The sequence below is a fragment of the Canis aureus genome, chromosome 6 (genome assembly GCF_053574225.1).
Source record: "Canis aureus isolate CA01 chromosome 6, VMU_Caureus_v.1.0, whole genome shotgun sequence".
NCBI classification, from domain to species: Eukaryota; Metazoa; Chordata; class Mammalia; order Carnivora; family Canidae; genus Canis; species Canis aureus.
In genome coordinates, this window is record NC_135616.1 from 72,934,754 (window position 1) to 72,953,653 (window position 18,900).

Sequence of the window (18,900 nt, forward strand, 5' to 3'; positions counted from 1 at the left end):
AAACAGCCGCAGCTTGAGCGCACCCCAGGGAGCAGGCCAGAAAGCCTGTTCGCCCATCTGATGAGCCACGTCCCAGAGGAAGCTCTGGATGCTGCTGTCCCACAAAATATTCAGATTAGTGGCTCTAGGTTCCCTTTCTGCAGAGGTCTGTGCCTTGGCTGATGCTTGGGGATGGGTGGGTGTCGGTTGAGTCTGGCTCCCCGGTGCTGCCCACTTTTCCAGCCCCCAGATAACAGCCCCTGGAGTTTGATGCACTTGACTAAGAAAATTAGACACAGCTTGGCGGCTGCCCTTAACAGTTTCCTGACTGCTGCTCCTATTGCTGATCCTGTTCACTACCCCCAGACGACCCCTGATTCTCGCTTTGTAATGCTGATTCTAATTACTTTCTCCCCTCCCTCAAAAACCTTCCAGGGTTTCCCCCCACCGAGATGGAAGCCAGCACTCCTTAGCAGGCTATTCAAGGCTCCCTACCATCTGGTCCTCTTTCCTTCAGACCTCAAATCCCATTGTTCTTTCCAAGTCTCTAACCTTCTAATGATGCCAACCACCTGCTAGTTGGAGAACACGCTACACCTTGCTTCGTGCTGTTCCTGCCTGCTGTTACCTACCCACCTTCTCTCCCTAGACGTAGTGTGCATATTTTCCAGGGCCTAAGGAAAACTGCTGCCTTCTCGAAGCCTTCTCTTTTGTCTCTGGTTGTAATTAATCCCATCCCCTCTGCTCTTCCGCAGATACCTCTGTTTAGCACTGGTGCTAGCCAGCCTTGTGTTATTATTTCTAGTTGCCGTGTTTTCTCTCCCTTTTATGCTGAGTTCCTTATGGGCAGGGACTCTGCCTTCTTTGTGCTCATAACCTGAGGGTATATAATAAATATTGGCTGAATGACTTTAGGGAGGCCTTGGGATTGATAGTGTCCCACCTTCAGTATTGCCTTGAGACCTGGCAAGGAAGCAGGGCGGGACCAACCAGGGTGAGGTAAGGACTCCAGAGCATACAATTTAAGTTGCTCTCAGTTGCTGGTCGTGTGCTTGCTTGACCCTGGGAGCTAGTACTTCTTAGGTGCCTCACTCGCCTCACCCTCAGCCTTGACAGAAAGGAAGGATTGGAGTCTTGGGATTCAGAAGGAGTCCATCAAGAGGGACAGGCCAGGTTCCATGGGGTGTAGTTCCTCCTCTCATGCTGACATGGAGCTGTCTGGACAAGCAAGCCCAACTCATGCCCAAGGGGTCCCCGGAACAATTCCAGAGCCCACTGGTACCAGGAAAATGGCAGGCTGCCAAAAGATGGAAGGGTCTCAGGAATCTGGAATGGCTAACGTTTGGAACACTTTGTAAACAGGCAGAAGGACAGCCCTCACACACAGTCTCTTGAAGGAACAAGGTACCAGCTTGTGGGCTGAGGCATGGTACCAGAAAATATAGCCTTAGAATACAGAGCTAGGAAAAGCAGAGCCCCTAGCTGTTGACTGGGGTCTAAGGCAAGATCAGGTTTTATGGGACTTGGAGTACTAGCATAACTAGTTAGAACTTATGAGTGGGGCCACGTTTCCACGGGCTGACCTCAGTGAGGCTGGGGTGGGGGTGTGTGGAAGGAACCACATCCTGAGAAAGGGCTACATCCTGGTGGGAATGGGGTCAATGAGGACATTTAGCCCATGATACTGGGAACACTATGCCTTGTACCTGATGGTATCAAAGACGAGTAAGGGGAAGGGGTCACATGAAGCCCAGCACTCAGCTCTTGGCTAAGAAGCCCATCTCTGAGGATGTGAAAGAGTCCAGGTCAACCTGAAGAAAGGGGGTACAGGAAGGGAGAGGGGTGAAACAGAGGCTATTTAAATATGGCTATGATATATCAGGATTGGTTTGAGGAGGGGGCTTTACTGGGCTTTCATGAAGAGCAGCCAACAGATCCAGTTAGAGGGCTCTAGCAGTGGTCCCCTATTACCACGTCATGGACTAGCGGAGTCAGAATACTCAGGGACTCATGTTAAAAGTAGAGTCTTATAAGCTTCAAACCTTGGAGATTCTGGTTCTGCCAGTCTAGAGTCTATTTTAACTGAGCTCTCAGGGGGATATGCAGCCTGATTTGGGAGCCACATTTGGCTGAGAACAAAGTTAAAGGGGCAAAGTGGCTGGCAGGTCATTTGTAGTTAGTACCATGTTTTCCTTTAGGCCTCATTTAAGCCGTGAAATACTTCAGTAAGACTGTCACTGACAGGTAAAGCTGCATATTAAGGGCACAATTCTAAGGCACACTAAATGTTTCCAGCTGTTATACTTCCTTTTCTCTGTATCACCCCCTTTTGGATATCCTAACGCTCATTTTCCTGCTTTGTTGTAGTGGTTCTCGAACTTCAGTATGAAAAAGAACCCTCCCCTCCAGAGGCCTTGATTAAACATACATTCTTGGCCCCCATCCCTAGAGTTTCTGAGTAAGTGGATTTGGGCTGGAGGGTTGGGGGTGGGGCTTGATTATTGCATTTCTAACAACTTTCCAAGTGATGTTGATGCTCTTGGCCTAGAGAACATATTTGGGAAACACTGATCCAGTGGAATATGCACAATTGAATGCCAGGAGATGAAAGAGAGAAAGGAGGAGAAGAAATATTTGAAGTAATAATGGCCAGGAATTTTCCAAAATTAATGACAGGTGCCAAACCACAGATCCAGGAAGCTCATAATAAGTAGGATAAATATTAAAAAAATGTATACCTGTATGTATTATATTCCATCTGCAGAAAATCAGACATAAAGAGAAAGTATTGAAAGATACCAGAAGGGCAGCTCAGGTGGCTCAGTGGTTTAGTGCTGCCTTCAACCCAGGGAGTGATCCCGGAGACCTGGGATCAAGTCCCACGTCGGGCTCCCTGCATGGAGCCTGCTTCTCCCTCTGCCTGTGTCTCTGCCTCTCTCTCTCTCTCTCTCTCTCTCTCTCTCTCTCTGTGTGTGTGTGTGTCTCTCATGAATGAATAAAATCTTTTTAAAAAGTAAAAAAAAAAAAGATGCCAGAAGGGTGGAAATACCTTTTGTATAGAAGAACAAAGATAAGTATTAAAGTGGAAGTGTCAAAAACCATACAAGCAAGAAAAGAACAGTGAAATAATTAAAGTGCCGAAAGAAGAGAACTCCACCAACCTAGAATTCTACATCCAGTGAAATTATCCTTCACAAGTGAAGGAGAAATGAAGGCATTCTTAGATAAAAGCTGAGGGAATTCATCACCAGTGACTTGCTCTGAGAGACATGTTAAAAGATATTCTCAGAGAGAAGGAAAACGATAAGTCAGAAACTGGATCTCTAACAAGAAAGAAAGAGCATCAGAGAAGGAATAAGTGAAGGTAAAATAAAATCTTTTATTTTTCTTATTCTCAATTGATCCAACAGATAGGTGTTCAGAGTCATGCTAGTGACAGTGCCTGGGGTGATTATAGTATATGACTAAATGAAATGAGCGACAGCAATGTTGTAAGAGGCAGAGGAGGAGTGGGGAATAGTCTGTTAGTAGAAACTCACACTACCTGTGAAGTGACATAGTGATACTTGAAAGTAGACTTATGTGAGTTATAAATGTATTTTGCAAACTCTAGAGCAACTGCTAAAAACATTTTTTGAAAGGAAATACAACTGACATGCTAAAGGAGGAGAGAAAACAGAATCCTAGAAAATACTTGGTTAAAACTGAAATGGGGGATCCCTGGGTGGCTCAGCGGTTTAGTGCCTGCCTTCCATTCAGGGTGTGATCCTGGAGTCCCCGGATCGAGTCCCACATCAGGCTCCCTGCATGGAGTCTGCTTCTCCCTCTGCCTGTGACTCTGCCTCTCTCTCTCTCTCCCTCTGTCTGTGTCTCTCATGAATAAATAAATAAAATATTAAAAAAAAAAAACTGAAATGACAGAGGGGCACCAGGATGGCTCAGTTGGTTAAGCATCGGACTCTTGGTTTTGCCTCAGGTCATGATCCCAGGGTCATGAGGTTGAGCCCTGGGTGGGCTATGTGCTCAGTGCTTGACATCCTCTCTTTCTCTCTCTACCCCTCCCCATCTAAAAGAAATACATAAATCTTTTAAAAATAGAAGAAAATAAAAAAGAGAAATGGCAGAAAGAGAAGAGAAGGCAAAACAAGAAACAAAGAACACGTGCAACTATTGGGCAAACAGTTGAAAAAGAGATATATATTAATCCAGACAATCACTTTAAACATAAATGGTCCACATATGGAAATTGAAATACAGAGAATGTCAGGGTGGATACAGAAAAAAAAAAAAAAACGCAAGAGCCAGCTATGTCATATACAAAAATTCACTTTATGTATAAAGACACAAACAGGTTAAAAGTAAAAGGGTGGAGGACCACCACTCTGGCAAAATCAGTTCTTAGGAAAGAGTATCAGGAATGCATACTTTTAGTGAATTTGTTAAGTGTTCCTTTTCACAGGATTTTCTTCAGCTTAAGCTTCTTATGAAATGAAAGGACTTGTTATCTGTTACAGGAGTTTAAGTGGGAAAGATACAGGTGACCTCGTTGGAACTCCTGAAATGGCCAAATCAAATGCCAAGACTGAATAGGTCAGGTGGTGTGTGTATGTCTGCAGACAGTTACCATGAAGAAGCTAATGGCCGGGTGACTTGTACTGTCTGAGGTCTGCCAAAGAAATGGTTTTGTGAACAGAGCTTCATTTTGCAAGCTAGTTCCTGGGCAGCCTTAATTTTTTTTTGCATTCCTAGAAGGCTTCCAGGTACACCAGAATGAGAAAACACAGGTCAGCACACACCAAGGAGCTGAGAGCAGAAGACAAGCTGGGAGCAATTGACAGCTGGAGGGAGAAAACTCACTGGGGCCATTTTGGATTTGGGTTCTTGGAGGTATTTATGAGCAGGGCACTTGTGACTGTCTCTCCAATATGCAGCTAAGTAGAAAAAACTATATATATATATATATACATATATATATATATATATACACACACACACACACACACACACAACCATATATACATGGGTTGCTCTGTGGCATCTGATATGAAACATCTGATTGTTGTTTTGTATCGATGTTCAGGTGTTAAGTATTCTGGAATTTCAACAGGTAAATATTGATGCGTTTATGTTAGAGATTCTCAAATAATGCACTGAAAAGGATTAGTTTTATGAAATATGAAGAAATGCTTTATATGTTGTGCTTGAGTGTGTATATGCTGTGGGAAGGGAGTTTGGGGAGAGCCAGGTTTTGAAATGTCAGGTTAAATCAAGTGAGCGGGCTTCTTTGACACAAACATGCAATTTAATATGGGCAAACGTGCAATGGGAGTCTCGACAGGCAAGGTGGGGAACTGTACTGTGGTGTGCAGTACTTCCCAAACTTATTTAAAGGAGCTCTCTTTCTTCCCCTCATCGAATGCCCGTATCAGAGTCAAATAATCTCAGATGGGTCACTTAACCAGAGTAAGGTTTCTATTTTAAGTAAACGAAACCCAAAAGTAGGCAGTCCAAGGGACTGTGACCTTGTGATATCATCTGGAATCCAGGCTTCTTTTATTTCTCTGCTCTACTATCCTTAGCTCATTATTTCTGTCCTCAAAGTCTCTACATGGATCCAGGTGACCAATAATGTGTGGCCGTCGCACCTTTGTTTCAGTCCAGAGGTTGGAGGAAGAGGCGAAGGGCATCACAGATAAGCCCCCTTGGTGAGCATCTCCCCCCACTTATGGAGATTTCCTGGAAGTTCCATCCCCTGACTCTGAGCGACATCTCATTGGTCGCATGTAGCTGCCACAGAGGTCCACAAATACAAATTTAGAGCTGGTCACATGGCTGCCCTAATTAAATCAGAGTTTTATAAAAAGAAAGAATATCAGGTAGACAAATAGTCTCTGCACACATATCCAATTGAACATTCCTCAGGCCAAGTTTGGGAAGTATTGATGGGTGTTATTTTCCCGCTGGTCTCCGGTGCTTTGACTTACCCACGTACTACATGGTCTTGGTTGTTTGCTATGTCTCTCTCTCTCTCTCTGCGTACCTTTGTCTCTCTTCCTCACACCTACGTATATACAGAATTACACATATAAGTCATGGATTATCCATAGAATGCAAAAGACTGACAGACTGTCAGAGCAAAAACAAGTTTTAGATACGGTCTAGCTTGGTGGTTCTCAACCCTGGTCTCACTTTAGACTCTCTTGCGGAAACTTATAAAAAATATCTATGTCAGGGTGGCTGAGCCTGGGTGGCTCAGTCGGTTAAGCATCTGCTTTCAGTTCAGTCATGATCCTGGGATACCGGAATCGAGCCCTGCATCAGGTTCCCTGCTTGGCGAGGAGTCTACTTCTCTCTCTTCCTCTGCTGCTCCCTCTACTCATGCTCTCTCTCTCACTCACACGCTCTCTAAAATAGATAGATAAAATATTGAAAAAATATCTATGGCAGAGCCCTCCCAGTTTGAATGTAATCTTTGGGGGTAATGACCAGATAATCATCTTAGCTTCTGTCCTAAAGTTTCCCAGTTGATTCTAATCTGCAGCCAGGGTGGAAAGCCTCTGGTCTAGACCAGCTTCACTGTTTTATGGGGAAATTATCTGTGAAATTATTTCTTTCATGTCTGTTTCCCCTAGTAGACTACAAAACCTATGAGAGCAGAAATAGTGTCCATTATGTCGTCACAGCATTCATCCCCACACCAGTTAGCACCACACTGGCACAAAGTTGAATGAATGAATGAACTAATCCATCAATGAGTAAACCAAGGCCCCCCAGCAAGTGCAAGGCCATACAGCAAATACCCATACAGCAGAACCAAGATTAGAACTTTTGTCTCTCGACCCCGTGTTCAGGGCTCCTCCAGTTATCTCAAGACTTCCATAGTCAGATGGCCAGACCTTGGATCGCTTTACTCCAGGACTGATGTATGTGCTCTTTTGTTTCTGCAGCATTTATTGTAGGCTGTTGTAATTATTTTTGAGTCTCAGGTTAAGAACTGTATCTTATTTCGTCAAGCATCGCCAACCACCCACCATGCCTGGCTCACAACAATGACTGATGATAAAAGCGAACTGGTGGTGGGGTTTGGGGAGGGAAGGGGGAAAAAAGAAAAAAAAAAAGAAATAAAAGGAAAGCCCATGCAAGTTCAGTAGTTCTGAACACCTCACCTTCCTTTCAGGCTATCCCTTGCCAAAGGCCACTTTTCCATTTTCAATTCTCCCCTACCAGGCCCTAAACCCAGATTCTCCATCTTCTCTAGCCAGTTGCTCAAGTTGAGTGACCTGTCTTGTTGAAAGTTTCTGAAAACAAATTCCCAGTATTAATGACTGATCAGGTTCGATGGAACATGCCTTCTTGGTATGTTTGTATATTGACTAGGGGTTAGCTAGGATGCTGACCCAAAAGAAGAAAAGTCTAATTGGACTTGGACTTGGAGCACGGGTTGTCATGTAGCCCCCACGGTGAGTGGTATAAGAAACCAGGCTTTCAACCCTGGCTGCAGATTAGAATCAACTGGGAAACTTTAGGACAGAAGCTAAGATGATTATCTGGACATTACCCCTAAATTTTAAGTATAAGAGCACAAAACTACGGGGCAATTTGGAGGTATAAACAGGGTGGCCTTCCTGGAGGGATATTCTCTAGTCAACCAGAGGAAGGCAGCTAGGTGTTCAACTTTGAGAAGGGTGCCTGGCAGGCACCCCTGGGGGGCAAGTTCTTGAGTTTGCCTTAGTTGGAGGTCTACTTGGAGCACGGGGTTGTCATGTAGCCCCACGATGAGTTCATGTCCCTGAGATGCTGCTGCAGGGCAGGGAGTGGGGGGGTGGGGGGAGGCTCGGCCGCAGAGGCTGGGCCCCATTCCTGTCAAGGAAGAAGGGAATGCATTTCTGTGGCTGAGGTGGAGCTCTTAATAAACGTTAACTCTCTTTCCTCTCTCTGCGGGGATTGCTCAGCCAGCAGCCCCAGAGGGAACAATTAGGTTGTTTATCCAAACCTCAGCCACTTTGCTATGTAATTGATTTTTCATTGAGTGTATTTAGGAAATGGTTATTTACATGAATGCAGGCACACCAGGGACGGAGCTGCATCTGATCATAGGAAATGGGAGGGAATCTGGATCAAAGTCTGGAATCCAGGAGGAGGGAGGGTGGGCTTCGGAGGCCTACGCCCGCTGACATTCTGACTCTGCTCCTGACTGTACATGTTTGAGCAAATTATTAGCCCCCTGAGTCTCGGTTTCCCCATTTGAAAAGGGGGGTAAATTTAGTCCCTAGTAGGGTTGCTCTGAACGTTAAGTTAATGCTAGGAGCTGGGCTTGCTCCATCCTTTAGATCAGTAAAATGCCATTACTGTCATTAGTATTACTACTCTTACTACCGTTACTGCTCATGCCAGGGAAAGTTCCCTTCCTTCCCTTAGTTCACAGCCGCCTGTCACCCCATCTCAGTGCTGCTCGGCGGCATTAAGTCCCACTTCTTCCCATCGCCTTCCCTGACAGCTCCAGTCTAGTTACTCCCACCGCTCATGAACATCTGTGAGATGGAGTCTATGGAATGGATTTTAAGCCTTAGTTAGCACAACAGGGTTTTCTTTCCTTTTTTTCCTGTCTAGACCAGAGATTGGCAAACTGGATTGTCCAGATCTGGCCCATGCACTGTTTTTGTATGGCCTGTGAGTTGAGAATAGTTTCCACATTTTTAAATGGTCGGAAAAAAAAAAAAAAAGAACAATATTTTGTGACGCACAAAAAAATATTTTGTGACCCATGGACATGTTAGGATATTTAAGTGCTAGCGTCCATAAATAAAGTTTTATTGGAATACAGTCGTAGCCATTCCTTGGTACATTCTCTATGGCTCCCTTCAGGCACAGTGGCAAAGCTGAGTAGTTAAGGGCAGAGATTGGATGACCTGGAGAACTCAAAATATTGCCCATCTGGTCCTTTATAGGGAATTCGCTGAGCCCTGGACTATGAGCTTCTTACAGGTGGGCAGTGTGTGCCATTCTTGGCTCAATCTCCAGGGAGCTTGTCACCCAGCCCTGCAGGTGGCTGATGGCAATAACAGTCTTGCCACAAGGGGGTTCTTGTCTGTCCTTCTTCAGCTCCCCTGTTGGGGCACCCAGGAGAGGATGATTTGTACAGCAGGTGTGTGTGATGAGCTGTTCCCTGGAGGCTACAAGGTCCTTAAGGGCAGAGAGACCAGTTCTTACTACAGAGCCCAGAGAAGGAAATGAGTGTTAAAGGCACTTTGCATGCTTTAATCTTTTTTTTTTTAAGATTTTATTTATTCATGAGCGACACACAGAGAGGCAGAGACATAGGCAGAGGGAGAAGCAGGCTCCCCATGGGGAGCCCAATGTTGGACTTGATCCCAGGACTCTGGGATCATGACCTGAGCTGAAGGCAGACGCTCAACCACGGAGCCACCCAGGCGCCCCGCAAGCTTTAATCTTACTTAATGCTCATTCATTCATTCATTCAATCATTCATTCAACACATTTTTATCAAGTGCCTACCACTGGCTGGGCACTGTTCTGGGCATGGGAATGCAGGTGGAGCTACACAGATGAAACTTTTTTTTTCTGCTATCATGGGGTTTATGTTTTGTATTAGAGTGGGGTAGACGTTCCAAAACAATAAGTAAGCACAACATACTGCAATATATTGCATGATAGGTGGGATTAAGTGGGAAAAATAAAACAGGAATGGGGGACAGTATTCTCCAGCATTTTATTTTAGGTGGAAAGAGCATAGAAATCTTAAATAGGGAGGTCAGAGGAGATCTCTTTGGAAAGGTCACTTGAACAAAGACAGAGGGTGTGAACCATGTGGACATTTGGGAAAAAAGATATTATAGGCAGCGACAACAGCAAGTGCAAAGGCCCTGTGGTGGAAGAGTGCTTGGTGTGTCCGAGGAACAACAGAAAGAGCAGTGTGGCCAGAGCCAGGACGGGGAGGAGAAAGTAGTAGGAGAAGAGGGTAGAGTGATAAGGAGGGAAGGGAACAGGGGAAGGAGCTAAATTATGAAAACTGTTTCATGTCACTGTGAGCGCTTTAGCTTTTCACTCTGAGATGGGAAGTCACTGGACCACTTTGAACATGAGATTGAAGGTACTTGATTTTTATTTTAAAGCAACAGCTGTGTGAGGTAGGTGTTACCGGTCTTCATTCCACAGAGAAGAGAAATCACAATTGGGAAAAGCCAGGTGGTGCAAGAGGTAGTCAGAGGCAGAGGTAGGATTTGAACCTTGGCTTGGCCAGTCTCTGCACTACCCTCCGCCTGCCTGGCTCAATAACCTCTTATTCAACGGATTTCAAGGACCTCCCGGGGCCTGGGCCGTAGAATGAGCTGCAGGGTCCCACACATGGCTCCATCTGCTGGCCCTGCCTCGGTGCTGGGACCAGTTAGGACCACGGTCTAGGGACTGTCCAGCTGGACCTTCTGTTTTCTTTAAACTTGCACCAGCCACGCAGTGGTCGAATGACAAACATTAATCAGAGTATGAGGCAACGACTTAATTAGCTCCTAATGGTCACATACTGCCAATTAAACACCTTGATGACTAGTTTACTCTGGAGCTTAATTAGGTACTTCCAAATAAACCTAGCCCTGTGCCACCACCTGTCAGTTTAGGAGCCAACCGCGTTCTTGGATGGGCCCGCTCTTCCTTGGGAGCTGGTCTGCATGGAGAAGCGAAATCGGATATTGGCCTCCGTTGAGAGGATTTCATGATCCTGTTGTGTGTGTAGGACTCAGGGAAGATCACCACGCTGGCCGTAGCTCCCTCCCTGCCTGCGTTCCCTGTGATCCCTCTGGCAACAGGGACCTTTGGCTGAGGGGCCCTTGAGAGAGGGCACTGTGTGGAGTCTCACTCTGCAGCCCTGTCTGCTGCTTCCACACAGGCTGTCCTCCTAACAGTGGCGGAATTGCACTGCTATGATTGAGGAGCCAGGGTTGAAGAGCATCACAGGAGGGAAGGCTTCAGGCTCCCGCCAACTCCGAATGTGTTCGCAGAACCCGAAACTGCTGGAGACACCAGGACGGTGTCCAATGGAGAGGCGATGATGCCTGGGGGGTGCATGGTGCTCATCAGTGATCTGAGCACTGAGAGAGGGGTAGATTTTTTTTCTCCAAGGAACATTGACAAGTGTGCACATTTCCTAGGGATGCTGCTCAGCTTGGTAAAAGGGCCTGGGGATCAAATCAGTGAAGGAATACGTGAGAAAAATGCAAATGCAAATCCTTAGTCTGGGGCCTAGGCAATGCTTGGAACTGGGCACCAGGTAAGGTACCATATTCAAACTATGAAGAGCTGCCATAGTCAGAGGGCGGAAGCATATTGCACGTTGCCCCGGGGGACAGTACAAATGTCCAACATAAATGGTTCCACAGTCCACATTTTTTTAAAAGATTTATTTATTTATTTATTCATGAGAGACACACAGAGAGAGAAAGGAGCAGAGACATAGGCAGAGGGAGAAGCAGGCTCCCTACAGGAAGACTGATGTGGGACTCGATCCCAGATCCTGGGATCACAACCTGAGCCGAAGGCAGCCACCCAACCACTGAGCCACCCAGGCATCCCTACAGCCCATATTTTCTACCATTATGTTTTCTGGAGGGCAGGGTAGTGGTTAAGCTGGGTTTACAACCCTTACTACTCTTCCGCTCCATAGCTGGAGTCATTTCTTCTCAACTTGTAGCCTGTAGCCACTTGAAAACATGACTGTAGAGGTCTTTGACCCTTCCCCCATCAAGAGGTGGGGTCTGTGCCCTCTCTCTTTGACTCTAAGGCTCTGGGACTCCTTCACCGATAGATTATAAGGGAAGTGACAACGTGCCAGCTCCTGGGCCCAGGTGTTCAGGAACTGGAAACTTTCCCTTTGTGTCTCTTGGGTTGCTCCCTCTTGAAATCCAGCCACCCTACTGCAAGGAAGCAGGCAGGCATGTGGATGGCCACGTTTAGATGTTCCAGCTGACAGTTCCAGCTGGGGCCCACCAACAGCTGGCATCCACTACCAGGCACATGGAGCGAGCCTTTGAATGATCCTTTGCACACAGTCAAGATGAACTGTCTCCACCAAACCCTGTCCAAGCTGCATATTTATGAGCTAAATAAGGGATCATTATTGTCTTCAGTCCTGCCTTTGGGGTGGCTTGTTCGATAACGGGAACACAGGCCAGGACAGGCTCCCAATCCTCAGAAGCAGTCCTAACTAGAATGTCAGGTACTCCCACCTCTGCTATGACCTGGGCTCATCATCTGGGCATTGCAGGGGCTCAGCATCTGTTGAATGAAAGAATCACTCTACATTCCAGTCATGAAAACTGAACCTGTGCCTTAGCCTGACCTCCGTTCTTCCTTTAGCAACCCCAGATTGGTGTATTTTTTAAGCCCCGATTTTAACAATAGTGGGGCCCTTTGCTAAATGTAATCTGAAGGTATTGCAAATCTATTTAAAAAACTTGAGTGTAGAGCTGCTCTGGGTGAAGCAGGGAGGGGCCTCTCAGCCTGGCCGCTGGCCTCCCGTCAGCACCTCAAGACGTCTCTGAGAAGCTTGGCTTCTGTGGAGCTCAAGGGGAAGCCACCATCCTCATTCATCTTTGTATCCTCTGCCTTTGGTCCTACTCTTGAGTTTCGTCCTGACCACGTTTGTCTCCTGAGGTGACACGGGGAGGGGGTGGGGAGGCGGGTTGAAACTGAACCATTGTAAGTGGTAACAGAGGTCTTGTCCTTGAAGAGTCCTGGTGAGCTTTCTGGGAGATGAAGTTCTCACATCTCAGCAGATGAAAGAGGAGATGCAGCAGGGCCTGCATTTGGGGGTGGGAGGCTGGGCTGGCTGCGGACCGCCTTGCTGCCTGAGGGCAGGGCAGGGGGAGAGGGATTCTGTGCAGGTGGACGATGGTGGCACTTTGGGAAGAGGGTCAGGAGCACTTGCATTTGGACTGAAGCTGGGACAGTGGGAGCTGTGCCCTGCAGGGAAAGTTGGGTGCTCACCAGATCCAGGGGGAGGTAGTTAGGCATGAACATGGGTTTGGAAGGTGGAGAGGTGCCAAAAAATGAGGCCAGAAGGCATAAAGACATTGAAGAGGGACCAGATAAAGGTATGTGGGGAGGGGGGAGGACAGGCAAAGGCAGAGCCAGGGCTCATGGAAAGGCACTGGGTAAGGAAGCTTGCTCCTGTTGAAAGGGCCTGAAGAATAGATGTGTGGGAAGGAGAAAGTGGGAGGAGTCCAGTGAAGGCACTGGGCTTCCTGAAGATTCTAAGGGAAGTTCTCAGTTTCCTCCGACACTACGGTAGTGGTGGTGGGGTGGGGGGGAGGTATCCTGTGGCCCATTGGTGTAATGTAGTAGGAAGAGCATTGTCTAGGAGTCAGGAGGTCTAGCTTCTTGCTTGATTTTGCCACTGGTGATGAGTCAGTTTTCTGGGCCTTTCGTTTGCTTATCTATGAAATGAGAGAGTTGGTTTGTCATTGGTTTGCCAAGTCCCTTTCATTTCTGGAAATGGTGTTATTCAAGTCAATAGCACAAGTGGCTCAGGCACAGCACTGGGCTCCAGAGGCGCAGTGGGCAGATGCCCTGCCTTCGTGGGGCTTGCACTGTGGTGAGAAAGGGGCCCCTTCTACAGGTGGCAGGGCTGCAACATGAAAGCACATGAAAGCGCTGATTCTTTTGCTAGACCCGGTTCGAACTTAGGGTGAAGCAGTAAAGAGAACCGGGAAACCCCCAAAATGGGGGCCAAAGGAAGAACCAATTGATTGGGAGGCTAAAGAAGGAGGTCTGGGAGGGTGTGTTCAAGGCCTCATGGCCAAGTCACGAAGCACGCAGGTGAATATATTGTGTACTTGGCTCAATCTGTACCAGGGCCTGCTCTGGATGCTCCAGGCCCTGCGCTGAGCCAAGGAGTGTAGGAAAAGCGCCCCAGAGCCCTCCTCCAGGAATATGGGGAAGTGGCGCTCAAATCCGTTTCATTCCTTTGAGGCATGCATTTATTTTTTAAAAAGTGTTTATTTTCAATGCTAAACGATAAAAGCCAGAGAAAGACAAATGCCATATGATTTCACTCCTATGTGGAATTTAAGAAACCAAAGAAATGAACAAAGCGGGAAAAAAGAGACAAATCCCAAAACAGACTCTTCACTATGGAGAATAAATGGATGGTGATCAGAGGGGAGGTGACTGGGGGCTGGAGAAAACAGGTGATGGGGGTCAGGCGTGCACTTGTGGTGATGAGCACTGAGTAACGTGTGAAACTGTTGGATCATCATATGGTACCCTGGAAACTAACATGGCTCCGTAGGTTGACTCCACTGTAGGTTAGCTAATTTTTAGAATTAAGAAAAATATTTTCCTTTTAGAAAACTTAGAAAATTCAAAAGCCAAATGATTTATAAGGTCTGCAGACAGTTAACAAACGATACACCCTTGGTCTCTCTGACTCTTTGTCTTTCTCTCTTCCAACACACAAACATACACACAATTATATTAGACTATTTTGTGCTTTTCTCACTTGGCAATGTTTATGAATGTCTCTCCTTGTCCATAAATAAGGATCGACATTGACAGCAGACAGCCAGGTCTCCGAGATGGCATCAAGCATGCCAGTGAAGATGAAACTCAGGATGACAACACAAGGGAGCTGCCAAGCTGGATGCCGATGTGGAATTCCGCCCCTCAGGGCACTGTTGGAGCATTTCAAAGAGGTTACTTGCTACTGGGTATTTCCTTTTTTTTTTTTTTTTTTGGGTATTTCAACCTGTATGTCAGTGTGAAGAGATGGATCATTCCTGGGGTTTCTATGGTGCTGGCTTATGTGCCTCTCAACTATGGCTTTTCATACACCAAACTCACACATGTGCAGCCACACACCTACCACTGTGGAGGATGCACTCTGTAATCCTGATCACCTTTGCCTGGCACCCCTGAATCCTTTCATCACCTAATTGAGAACTAACACCCAATAAAAGATGACTAGTTAAAAAAAAAATTTATATATATATATATATATATATATATATATATATATATATATATATCATCATCATTTTTAATGGCTTCCCAGTAATTTTCTTGTGTGAGCATAACAAGTTATTAGATAATTCCTGTTGTTTGAACTCAGAATTCTTTCCTTTGCTCTTATAAACAGTGCTTTAATGAAAATAGTCTTATGCATAGATCTTCGCACACTTCCCTAATTACTTCCTTGAATATGATGATCGCTCCAGCTTCTGGTGGGCATGACTGTATTTGTCTCTGGGAAATTTGTTCCCACTCATTCCCAGTAGCAGCATGTGGATGTGCATTTCCCACGCTCTTGCCAACACCAGGCATTGTTACTCTTCTTAATCATCTGAAAAGTAAAGAAGGCATACCATCATTTGAAGTCACATTTTTTAAAAAAGAGTTTATTAATTTATTTGATACAGAGAGACCAAGAGAGAGCACAAGTAGGCAGAGGGGCGGACAGAGGGAGAAGAAGAAGTGGGCTCCTTGCTGAGCAGGGAGCCCGACGTGGGGCTTGATCCCAGGACCCCGAGATCATGACCTGAGCTGAAGACAGAAGCTTAACAGACTGAGCCACCCAGGCCCCCTTGAGTCATATTTCTTTTGTGACCATTGAGGTTTGAACACTGGTTATGTTTTTATTGTATTTGCATTTCGTCTTCTGTGATTTGCTTTTCCATATCATCTTGTGGTCCCCCCGACGCCACGGTGTGTGCATGAGTTTCCCAGGGCTGCCGTAGCACAGAACTACTGCATGGCTTAAAACAACAGAAATTTATTCTCTCATAGTTCTGGAGGTGGGAAGCCTGAAATTAAAGCAGGAAGGTCACATTCACAGGGGGGTCGAATGTGAATATTTCTTTTTTTTTTTCTGGGGTGGAGGGGCAGGGAGACACAATTAAACCTACTACAGCGTGCTTGTCTTTTCTTTAGTAGTTTGTAACCACTTTATGCTTCAACTTTTCACTCTTCAGACTGGCACCTGCCCCTCTGTTTGGTTACAGCGGGACAGAGATTTGACTGCACCTGAGGCAGGTAGGATCTTACACCCAGCTACCTTGGGAGTCATGAGACCCATGGGTCTCAGAAGTTCCTGCATTAAGCCTTTCTTCCTGGAGAAGCTAAGTGACAGAGGAAGAAAGAAAAGAGCTATCTTCCTGGCACTGCTGTGAGTGACTACTGGCAGCTCTTCCAGGAGCAGTCCTTGAAACCATTGGTCAGGTGGATGATGATCAGGATGGGATCAGACTGAGCCACCAACGACAGTCTCTGAATGATGAATGACCACTGGGAAGGGTGTCATTTGGCTTCATTGGAACTTTCTGGGCTTATATGAGGCTGTTTGGCTAATGTTCGTTTGTTAAAACATGATTTATCCTTCTTCCTGCTTCTCAAGCACTCAAGTGTTTCAATAGCAGCTTAGCCTTTGAACTTATAGTTTCCTTGCACCTGCATGGATCATGCTCATCATAGGAAGCAGAACTATTACAAGCTAAGAAGACTCTGTTCTCCCAGGCCTCTGCAGGGGCCTTTCCTAGTCCGGTAGGAGGATAGAGAAGAATTGGCTTCAATTTCCAGATTAGTTAAACTGGAACAGTAGTCCAGCGGCAAGTTTCACTGGAACCCCAATCTGGAGCCTTCTCTTTTACAACCTCACCTCTGAGGAGTGGCTCTGCAGAGTCAAGAACAAGGCAAAACTCCTGAGAGCCTCTGAGTCTCTGAGTGGGGAGGGCTTTTTTCCAAGATGGTAAGGAGGTGGTGTGCCAGTAGGTCTGTTCGACAATGAGCCTGAGGCAATAAGCAGTGTGGCAGCTCAACTTTTATCTTTCTCATTGGGATGGTAAGTAGTGAGTGATGTCAGGGCCAGGAGAGGCAGTGAAGGTGGAGAAAATTGCAGCGTGCCCACCACCATACACTCCTGCTCAGGGAGGACTGTGAGCATCAATACAAATGGCTTCCAGAAGCTGAAAGCTTATCAGTGGAAAAGTGCTGGGGACTCTTGAATTTAGGAGAAAATATAGACCTGCTTTTGAATCCCAGCTCTGCAAGTTGCTAGCTAAGTAGCATGAGTTAATTCTCTTAATCTCTTTTAAGTTTCGGTTTATTTTTTGTAAAAGTAAGATAATATTTTCACAAGTTGTTTACCAGTAAAATAAAGTAATGTTGAAGAAAAGCCCATCAGAGGGTCTGGCACATATCTTACCGTATACAAAAATCAGCTCAAAATGGATTAGACTTGAATGTAAGACTGGAAACCATAAAATTCCCAGAAGAAAACATAGGCAAGAAACTCTTGGACATCAGCATTAGCAACAGTTTTCTGGAATTGTCTCCCCAGACAAGAAAGACAAAAGCACAAATAAACAATTGGGATTGAATCAAACTAAAATGTTTTTGCTTAGTGAAAGAAAAACTGTCAACAAAATACAAAGACAAACTACTGAATGGGAGAAGATATTTGCAAACCATCTATCCAATGAAAGATTCATATCCAAAATATATAAAGAATTCATAAAACTCAATAACAAAAAGACAAAGAATTAAATTAAATTCTGACTAGACATTTTTCCAGAGAAGACATACCAGTGGCCAACAAACTAATACATACAAATGTTCAACATCACTAATCATCAGGGAAATAAAAATAAAAACCACAGTGAGGTATCACTTTGCACCTGTCAGAGTGGCTAGTATCAAAAAGACAAGAAACAGCAAGTGTTGGTGAGAAGGTGGAGAAAAGAGAACCCCGATACATTGTGGTGGGAATGTAAATTGGCTCAGCAACTATAGACAACAGTAGAGTTTCCTCCAAAAATTAAAAATAGAGCTACCATATGATCCAGCGATTCCACTGCTGAGTATCTATCTGAAGAAAACGAAAACACGAATTCAAAAAGACATATGCACCCCTATGTTAATTGCAGCATTATTTACAATAGCAAAGATAGGGAAGCAATCTAAGTGTCCATCGGTAGACGCGTGGATAGAGAAGATGTGGTGTATGTATACAGTGGAATATTACTCTGCCATAAAAAGGAATGAAATCTTGTCATTTGTGACAACACGGGCGGATCTTGAGTGTATTATGGTAAATAAAATAAGTAAGACAGAGAGAGACACAAATACCACATGATTTCACTTACATGTGGAATAAAGCATAACAAAAAAATAAAATGAAATAAAACCCAGACTCACAGATACAGAGAATAGGCTGGTGGTTGCCAGTTGGGGTGGGGAAGAGGATTAAGAAGTATAAAACTCAAGTTATAAAGTAAATAAGTCACGGGAATGTAATCTAAAGTATGGGGAATACGGTCTATAGCATTGTATTAACTTTGTAAAGGTGACAGGTGGTAACTAGACTTATTGTGGTGACTATTTCTCCGTGTATACAAATGTCAAATCACTATGCTGTATACCTGAAACTAATATAATATTGTATATCAATTATATCTCAGTAATAAAAAAAAAGAAACAGTCTTTTGAAGGATTAGGCATTTTCATCACCAGGGGGAATGAGATACCACAAGGACTACTTCGGTCTTCTTCCCAGGGGGTTCATAACTCCATAGACTAAGACTCTGGTTATGTGTATGGGGCAAGGGACATTATGCTTTGTGTGATTGAATGTGTGATTCATTTGACACTGAGAATAAAACCTGGTTGAATAATAAGAAAATACAAGCCTCAGAGGATATGAGAGAAAGCCTTGAAATCATTGTCAAATCATAAATTAACACCCATAACAAGAGTTGAAATTTACCCTGAATTTAGGACACACTGTTTTCATTTTTTTCTACTGAGTTTAAATGCTTCCCATAAATCCCAAATATCTAGGGGCTGTAAAGATGATTAAACACCTGAAATGTAGTTCCCTGGGACATAAGAAGAAAAATATTAAGCACTTTCTTAAAG

The 18,900-nt window shown here is 45.1% G+C and overlaps 1 long non-coding RNA gene across 3 annotated transcripts in view; it reads left to right on the forward strand.

The window, feature by feature from the left end:
- Positions 1 to 18,657, forward strand: part of LOC144316395 (uncharacterized) — a 40,441-nt gene extending 21,784 nt beyond the window's left edge. For 2 of the 3 annotated variants that reach the window (XR_013382322.1, XR_013382320.1), the window contains 2 exons: positions 14,533 to 14,699; positions 15,408 to 18,657. This is a non-coding gene — a long non-coding RNA (uncharacterized LOC144316395). The remainder of the gene's footprint in view (positions 1 to 14,532; positions 14,700 to 15,407) is intronic. The other variant, XR_013382321.1, reaches the window with a different exon arrangement.
- Positions 18,658 to 18,900: the final 243 nt, after the last annotated feature.